Source organism: Cervus elaphus, chromosome 9 (genome assembly GCF_910594005.1).
Source record: "Cervus elaphus chromosome 9, mCerEla1.1, whole genome shotgun sequence".
Classification (NCBI taxonomy): Eukaryota; Metazoa; Chordata; class Mammalia; order Artiodactyla; family Cervidae; genus Cervus; species Cervus elaphus.
Genome location: NC_057823.1, coordinates 12774782 through 12784423, shown reverse-complemented (window position 1 = coordinate 12784423; position 9642 = coordinate 12774782). Strand labels below are relative to the sequence as shown.

General features: G+C 37.2%; 1 pseudogene; it reads left to right on the top strand.

Annotated features, from left to right (window-relative positions):
* The first annotated feature begins 4807 nt into the window (after positions 1-4807).
* LOC122699940 lies at positions 4808-5778 on the top strand (annotated as a pseudogene).
* The last annotated feature ends 3864 nt before the right edge of the window (positions 5779-9642 follow it).

Here is a 9642-nt window from a genome sequence, read left to right as displayed (position 1 = left end):
GAGGACTGTTGTCTAGGTATGCAGGAGTGTATAGATATGGTTTAACAATTGATTGGCACTTAAAATATTTTTTATTGAATTATCTTCCTGTTTGTGTTAAAAATCTCCTGATGCGCTTTCAGGATGACTCATTGCATTGCTCTGAATGAAATGTCTCCCTGCTTCAATACTTCGTCATGATAACTAAAGGCATGGTGAGTGATCATTATCAGCATCTTCTAATTATATATATATATATATATATACACACACATATGTATATACATATATATTTGTCATATATACATATGTATGTACATATATATTTAGCATATACATATGTATATTTGTGTATATATATATATATCAGTATCTTCCAATTATATATGTGTATATATATATCTTTTATGCTCAATAATCTATCTCTATGGGTGAAGAATGAGTGATGAAAAATTTTAAATTGCTATGCAGTCATACAGCTCCACATCAGCATTTTTCCCACAGAAATATGCATGTACTTTCAGCCTCTCTTGGATACCTGAAATGTATTCCCAATATAGTCATATTTTAATACAGCCGTCTGAGATAAACATCTTAACAGAGTAACTATGACTGCTATCTTCAAATACAACAACAGTGCTGATAATCAAGCAGATCATTATAACCGCCCTCAGTTCTGTTTGCTTGGATGATTGAGTTACATAACTCTTCCTGCATACAAGCCATGCTACAAGCAAATGATATAACATAGTGCCTTTATTATCAAAGAAGAATGTATGGAATAGTAAACATAACTTCAGATAGATATAGTGAGGAATAAGTGAAAGGTGTAGAAATACATCATTGAGTCAAATGTTCAAAAGTAAAGGTTGTGCATGTGTATGTATATGTACATTTGTATGCATTTTTATTTACAGTAAGTGCACTCACATACAGGCTTCCCTGATGGCTCAGCAGGTAAAGAACCCACCTGCCAATGCAGGAGGCAGAGGAGGTACAGGTTCGATCCCTGAGTCAGGAAGATTCCCCAGAATTGCCAACCCACTCCAGTATTCTTGCCTGAAAAATCCCATGGACAGAGAAGCCTGGCAGGCTACAGTCCATGGGATGCAAAGAGTCGGATAGCACTGAGCGGCTATGCTGGCATTCTCACATCAATCAGTGCATAAACTCAGACTTATTTAATTACATCTTACGTGTTGAAAGGAAGCATGAAAAATTTTTGGAGAGAACAAAAATGAAAAGAATGAACATTTGAGTTGACATAATCTTGAATGTACAATTTAGACAACAAAATTTAAGAGTAATTGAATAATTTATATTTAAATGATTTCTTTTCCTATAGCAACACGTCAAAAGCATCTAATCTTGAGGCATGGTTGCGTTCTCTATCAACTATCCAAACTATTTATATCCAAATTGTCTTTAGATTTCTACTTCTACTTGAGAGATGTAATACAAAATATCCTCACCCAAGGAAAACTAAAAGGATGAATTGTGCTGTCTATCTCAATTTCCTGAACAGCATTTTATTGGATAAATGTGTATATTATTAATATGTCTTACTGCTGCTTTGAAAGGTTACCACACTACTGGCTTACATCAAACGAAGTTATGTTCTCATTAGACTAAAGTTCTAGGATCAGAAGCCTAAAGTGGGTCTCATTAGACTAAACCAAGATGTCAGCAGGGCTGCTTTCCTTCCAAAGACCCCAGGCAAAAATTAGTTTCTTTTCCTACTCCAGTTTCCAGTGGCCACCTGCATTCTTCTGCTAATGGTCTTTCCTCCAAGTTCAAGTTTCTTCCAAAGTAACATGCATTTGCCCCTTCTCTTTCACATTTAGAGGACAGTTATGATTAATTTAGTCCCATTTTCATAATAGTGGGACTGTGACTCACTACAGCCAGTGCTTGTCTAGGGAGGGTCATAATCAAGACAAATCTCAGTCTTGGATCCTGGAGAAAACTTTTATTCAAGCTAGAGTGAGGTAATGGGACTTTCAGATTTATTCTTCTGGAAGACAGAAGAGATTGGGGGAAGGAGTAATAAACCCTGAATGCATCTGGCTTGTAACATTGTGCACTAGACACAGAGAATGAGCAGGCAAAACTTCCTATCTGTCCAGACCACTTTCCCCAGGGAAATCAGTTACTAGAGATGGTGGTAAGGAGAGGGAAATGGTAATGAGCAGACATGGGGAGCTATAAATATCTCCTCTGCTGCATCCCTCAGCCTGTGCATCCTTGGCATGGACGAGACAGGGATGCTGCTTTGGGTGTCATAACTGATACAGGGGACCAATGCTTGAGTCCATCCCACTGTTTTGTTGGGGAACAGAGCTTTTATCTCCATCATCAACCACCCAAGAGGAATCTGAACACTTATGTCAAGACCTTTCTCTGAGAGACACCAACAGGTGAGTCTAAGAACCCAGAAATACTGAAGATGGTCAAAGGGAATAGCAACGTTTACCTGAGCTCATGAGAGCCAATCCAGACTAGCCCAAACCCAAAATTATTGTGTTTTTTTCCCCTGTGATTGATTAATACTTTAATTTATTAATTTGTGATGCCCAAAATACAAATGAACATGGAACTCAGCAATGTAAAAGTCAATGCTGACTTTCGATGCCATGGACTATACAGTCCATGGAATTCCCTAGGCCAGAATACTGGAGTGGGCAACCTTTCCGTTCTCCAGGGGATCTTTCCAACCCAGGGATAAAATCCAGGTCTCTCACATTGTGGGCAGATTCTTTACTAACTGAGCCACAAAGGAAACCCAAGAATACTGGAGTGGGTAGCAGATACCTTCTCTAGCGGATCTTTCTGACTCAATAATTAAGCCAGGGTCTCCTGCATTGCAGGCGGATTCTTTACCAACTGATTTATCAGGGAAGCCCAAATGATGAACATGGAAGCTCGGTTAGAAGGGTGAATAGGACACGTAAAGTGTTTCCAGTATAAGCAGAACCCAATTAACTTTTAACTATAGTAGAGATATGGGGTATTAACTGTGGAGGAATGTACAGAGATGCAACACCTTTTTTTTTTTTTTTTTTTAATATGCAGCACACTTTACTATGATGAGAAAAATCCAGACCAAGGTATGTTGACACATATTTCCTTGCAACAGCAGTTCATGAGACATAAATTTCTCAGTATCTCCTCTCTCAGTATTCAAATCAAAAAAATATTTATTATGAGAAAAGCTTGTGCTAATGAGTTTAATTTGTGATTGTTTTATTTCCTGTAAGGCTAAATACGTTTGTTGGTTAGTCAGTCCTTTTATAAAAAAAGTAGAACTATGCTTATTCACTTCCTTTGCCTCTATACGGTGAATCAGCATGTTTTTATTCCTAGTTTTTATTTCATTCTTTAACAGAATTGGAATTTTTTCAAGTTCATTGTTTGGCCTTTAGCTATTTTATGTACATATGGAAGAATTTGTACAGAATGTCTGTCTGAGAGTTTGTAAACTTTGTGTGGTAAAATCTCAGCATCATCTTATATTCTTCATTACTGTATTTTTTTTTAACCGAAGGAAGAGGGCTGCCACTTAAATATTCTTTACTTGCAAATCCTTGCTTTAAACATAAATGAAAATGAATATTCTTCTGCATATACATCTTAATAAGTCATGCTTTTTATGGATGTTCAACTACTTTCCACATCTATTATCCCTTATTGTTTAATTGATTTTATTGTGATCAGATCTCTTCATGAAAGTTGTATCGTATTCAGCCACCATTTGTAATGCATTCTCCTTTGCATTTAACTACAGATAAATTTTATCTTCTGTACCTGTATTTAAATCTATATGTCTGTATGTGAGAGGAAATTATAACTTAGGTACTGCTTGCTCCTCACATTTTAAAAGGCTTTCTGTCATGTTCCTTCACATCCAAATCTTTGCAATCTAACATTGAATTAGTGACCCTCAGGGATATCATTAAGTTGTGACTAGTGTATATCATTTCTTTAAGAATTTAGTTTTGGATTTCCCTTCAATTTTGGTTCAGACTAGGCTTTTTAAACTATGAAATTTCCTGAAGTGCTGAAGATACTTTTTATGGACAAGGGCCCCCTTGTGACGTGAAGTTTCAACAACAGCATGGAGGCCACCTTTTCCCTCAACATCTTCTGACATTATCTCTCCTCACTCTCCCTCCTGCTCATTTCCTCACCAGACCGGCTTCCGTTTACCCACTGGAGCATCTTGAACAAACCCTTTCCTCGGGGTCTTCACACTAACCATTCCTTTATGATGATACCCTTCCCCAAATGTGCTCACAGTAGTGACACTTGAAGTCTATTTGAATATCTTCTTTGCAAGTCTTGCCTAAATATGCATAAAAACCATACTCTATTTTTGCTCTCTCTTTGTACCTGCTTCCTTCGTAACATCTATAACCAAAAGACATCGTATGTGTGTGTGTGTTTATTTCCATATCAACCTTTTTATTTGCTTGTATTCTGTCTCCACAACCAGATTTTAGTAGCTTTTGTTTTTCGGCACTCTAAACTCCTTGCTCACATAGTAGCTAGAATATTGTCACAATTCAATTTATATTACTCAAATGCATGACAGAATTTTATTAAAACTGTACTATACATGACATCCTGGGGGAAACTGACAGTTGGACAAGTTTGTTCATTAGAGGTGACACAAGAGGTGCCCTCAAGTGCACAAAATTCATGGACATAATGTTAAAAGTAATTTATTGATGGAAATGTAAATGGTAGCATTTATACCTTGTGAGTAATGCCCATTTGTGTGAAAATAAGTCATGTTATTTACCCATTTTTTCATAGTCACCACCACCACATGGCACCAAGGAACCTAACAAGTGTTTCCAAGTTTCTTCTTCTGGGGTTTCCAGAAGAACCAGAATTGCAACCCTTCATATTTGAGCTTTTCCTCTCCATGTACCTGATCACTGTGTTTGGAAACCTGCTCATTATTCTGGCTATCAGTTCAAATATCCACCTCCACACCCCCATGTACTTCTTTCTTTCCAACCTGTCCTTTGTAGCCATCTATTTCACCTCCACCACCATGCCAAAGATGCTGGTGAATATACAGACAAAGAGCAAAGTCATAACCTATGAAGGCTGCATCACCCAGATTTATTTCTTCACACTTTTTGGAGGACTGGACATCTTGCTCCTAACAGTGATGGCCTATGACCGATTCATGGCCATCTGTCACCCCCTGCACTACATGGTCCTCATGAACCCCCAGTTCTGTGAACTATTGGTGCTGGTGTCCTGGGTCATGAGTGCCCTGCATTCCTTGTTACAAAGCTTAATGGTGTTGCGACTGTCCTTCTGTACCTTCTTAGAAATCCCTCACTTTTTCTGTGAACTCAATCAGATGATCCAATTTGCCAGTTCTGATACCTTTCTCAACAATGTGGTGATGTACTCTGGAGCTGTGTTGCTGGCTGGTGGTTCCCTCACATGTATCATTTACTCTTACTCTAAGATAATTTCCTCCATATATGGAATCACATCATCTCAGGGGAAGTATAAAGCATTTTCCACCTGTGCATCTCACCTCTCCATTGTTTCCTTATTTTATTGTACGGGTTTAGGAGTGTACCTTAGCTCTGCCAGTACCAACAGCTCACACTCAAGTGCAACAGCCTCAGTGATGTACACTGTGGTCACACCCATGCTGAACCCCTTTATCTACAGTCTGAGAAATAAAGACTTAAAGAGGGGTCTGAAAATACTCTTTGGAAAGGTGACTCTAAAAGGGCCATTGTCCTAGGGCGTAAGAAGTGCCCTGGATAGCAGAGCTCAAAGCAAGCCAAAAGTTTTTCCAGTCTTTGCTTAGACTGTGGACATAGAACATGTCTCTTCCAGTTTTCTTGGAATTTCTATTTTTATTTCAGATTTTCTATACAGTTTATCCAACTCACTTTTAAGCTTTGTGATCTATTATCCAAATGGTATTCCCAACCTTGAACATGAAGTATTTAATTTCTTTTCAAATAAAATAAATCACACCATGTATTTTTTTTATGGTAATAGTAGCTGTACTACTCCTATGAGGAGGAAATTCCTCTTGGCAAGATAGCTATTTATATAACATTATTACAGAGAAGAATTTGAGACCATTCTTTATCACTTTTGTGAACATCATTCTTTGCACATCATTACCTTAATTTCTCTTCCTGATAATCCAAACTTTAACATACTGGATGTTATCACTGGTCATGTTCTTTTTCTACTCATTAGGCTCTGATACATGGCTTATGCCACTGTGTCTACCATAGTTGCTGGCAAAAATCGGTAATAAAATACATGTCTTCAAGTGGATAATAAAATACATGTCTTCAAGTGGAATCTAGAGCAAAAGACAAATATAGAAAACGGATTGAAATAATATGACCGGGCAGTAGAGTTGATCTTCAGCAAGATGAAGGAAAATATAAAATCATGCATTTATTACTCTGCAGATATTTTCAGGCAGTTCAGAATTTTTCTTTTTCAACTCTATTTCAATGAGTTTTCCACTCACTGAAATACGGACTTTCAGTGTCCATTTGTAAGGTGTGCTCATTGAGCTGAATGACTGGAAGTATGCTTTGAGTTTTTATTAAATTATTTTTCTCGTCTCTGCTTAAAAATTTCCAATACTTACATAAAATATTACTTTCTATGTCTCTAAATGAAATTTCTCCCATTACTCAATGTATTGTCATAACTAATGAACGGGGTAATAAATGAACATCAATGTCATCCATTATGTACCATCTTCATAATCAAGGCGTGACTCAGTATGAAACGAATTCTTGATTCAGGGTCACTGGTGGTGTGAAAACACCCATGTCCTTCCAATCTCCCGTTGTGACCTCAAAACAACATCAATGAGTCACTTTTTCATACAGTTATATGAAATAAACTTGAATAACAATGTTCATGAATGTTGTCTTCATATATCAAAACAAATGCCTAAAGCATGAAGAATTAGATTATTAAGATTGCCCTCAGTTCTATCCAATTTGACTATTTTATCAGTTAGTTATTGCTGCATATAACTTTTCTAAAATAAAATTGTTTAATAAAATATCTTTATTATCATATGGGATGGTCAGCGTGGAGTTGTATTGATCTCTTCAGATTTCTCATGAGACTGTAGTCAGACATGAATCTCTTTATTGTGTTTCTAAGGCTCATCCATGATGATGTGTGTGGCTATACTGCTCTTTCGACTCGAACCAATTTATGTTTTTATACCTATGTAAGTTAATGTTCTAGTTTGCAAGGAAAATTCTCTTATTAAAATGTGGATTTCTTTAATTCCACTATTTCATTATTCACATATAGAACTCTTTTTTTCCCCCAGTTTGAAGAGATATGTCTTGCCCCTGTTAGGTGCGACTCAGCTTCCTGGGCTTCAGACCCTAATCCAGCATGCACACTAGAACTATTAAATTTTAATACCTTAATTAAAGCATTATTGCATATAATAAACTATGTCCATTAAAGTGTACAAATTGAAGAATTCCAAAACAGATGGCCAGTCCAGGTTGGATGCATGAGACAAGTGCTCAGGGCTGGTTCACTGGGATGACCCAGAGGGATGGGATGAGGAGGGAGGTGGGAGGGGGGGATCGGGATGGGGAACACATGTAAATCCATGGCTGATTCATATCAATGTATGGCAAAAACCACTACAATGTTGTAAAGTAATTAGCCTCCAACTAATAAAAATAAATGAAAAAACAAATTAAGAGTACACATTGCCTGGTTCCATTTACATATATCTTAAGGAGGTGTGCAATGGTTTTATGGTTTGTGTGGTGCAGTGGTAAAAGAATCCACCAGCCAATGCAGGAGACAGAGGAGATGCAGTTTCAAGCCCCTGGTCAAGAAGATCCCCTGTAGTAGGAAATGGCAACCCACTGCAGTATTCTTGCCTGGGAAATCCCATGGACAGAGGAGCCTGGCAGGCTACAGTCCATGGGGTTGAAAAGAGTCGGACACAACTGAACGACTGAGCAACTACACATGTAGTTGCTACAAGTGTATCCCCACAGATTTCTTCCTTATTTCTGAAGGCAGTGTAGAATAATAAAAATAACTTTGAGAGGGGGTGTGAGAAAACATGAAATGTATAAAAATAGTATAGTTGAAAGAACATATTCAAAGCATAAGGAGTATGTATTATTATTCATATTCATATTATTCATATTTGTATTATTTATATATATATTTTTCTTAAACCCACACAGGTACATGTACATACACACACATATTCATTTATAATCCCATTTATTATGCTGAAAAAGAACTTTACATAAAATTGAAGGGTAAAGAAGTGAAAATAATAGATGTTTGAATTAACATGAAATTCAAGGAGGGAAGCCCATAGTGGCTTAGTGATAAAGAATCCGCACACCAATGTAGGAGACATAGGTTTGATTCATGGGTCAGGAAGATCCCCTGTAGAAGGCAATGGCAGTTTACTCCAGTATTCTCGCCTGGCAAATCCCATGGACAGAGGAGCCTGGCAGGCTACAGCCCATAGGGTCTCAAAAGAGTTGTATACAACATGGCAGCTAAACAACAGCAATAAAAGAATGTAGAAATTCAGAAAAAAGTTTTTTTTAAATAGCTTGTGTGACCTTATTTTGATATGAAGTACTTTTCCTATCTTAAGTCTTCAAGACAGAACCACATTTATATTTATGCAAGATGAAATTCAATGCACCAACAAATGAGGCAACTATTTACAAACTGACTCTATTTTTTTTCTCCTACTAATATGGGATTTCAATACAAATACCTTTATCCAGAGGAAACTAAGTGACTGAATTAAAGAGTTTAAATTCAATTTCAGAGAACTGAATTTATTAGATAAATGTGTGTGTTACATTCTTATTGTTGCAATAAGACATTACTACCCTAGCGATTTTTTTGAGATCAAAAGTTGATATTCCTTCTAATTGGACTGAATAGAAGATGTCTGCTAAAACTGGGATCCACCTGGACACTCCAGGGAAGAATGCATTGCCTTCTTAGACCCCTTTCTAAGGGCACCTGAATTCCTTGTCTCATGGTCCTTTCTCCATCTTCAAAGTCAGCAGTATAGCATCTTCAAATCTGACCCTGACTCCAGTTCTTCTTCTCTTCTCCATATTTACAGAACCATTGAAATTACCTTATATCAGCTTGGCTTTTTTTTGCTGTTCAGTCGCTAAGACATGTCCAACTCTTTGTGACCCTGTGGACTGTAGCACACCAGGCTCCTCTGTCCTCCACTGTCTCCCAGAGTTTGTCATATTCATAGCCATTGAATCAGTGATGCCATCCAACCACTTCATTCTCTGTTGCCCCTTTCTCCTTTTGCCCTCAAGCTTTCCAACCATCAGGATCTTTTCCAATGAGTCAGCTCTTCACATCAGGTGGCCAAAGTATTGGAGTTTCAACTTCAGCATCAGTGCTTGAAAGCACTGAATGTTTGGGGTTGATTTCTTTTAGGATTGACTGGACAAGCTAATCTTTTCATTTTAAAGTCAATGATTAACAAATTTATTTTATATGCTAGCTTTTCTCCCCTTTATATAAGCTGACATGTTTAAAGATCTTGGAATTAGGATATGGACGTCTTCTAGAGACATTTATTCTGCCTACTTCAAAGTCTTTATT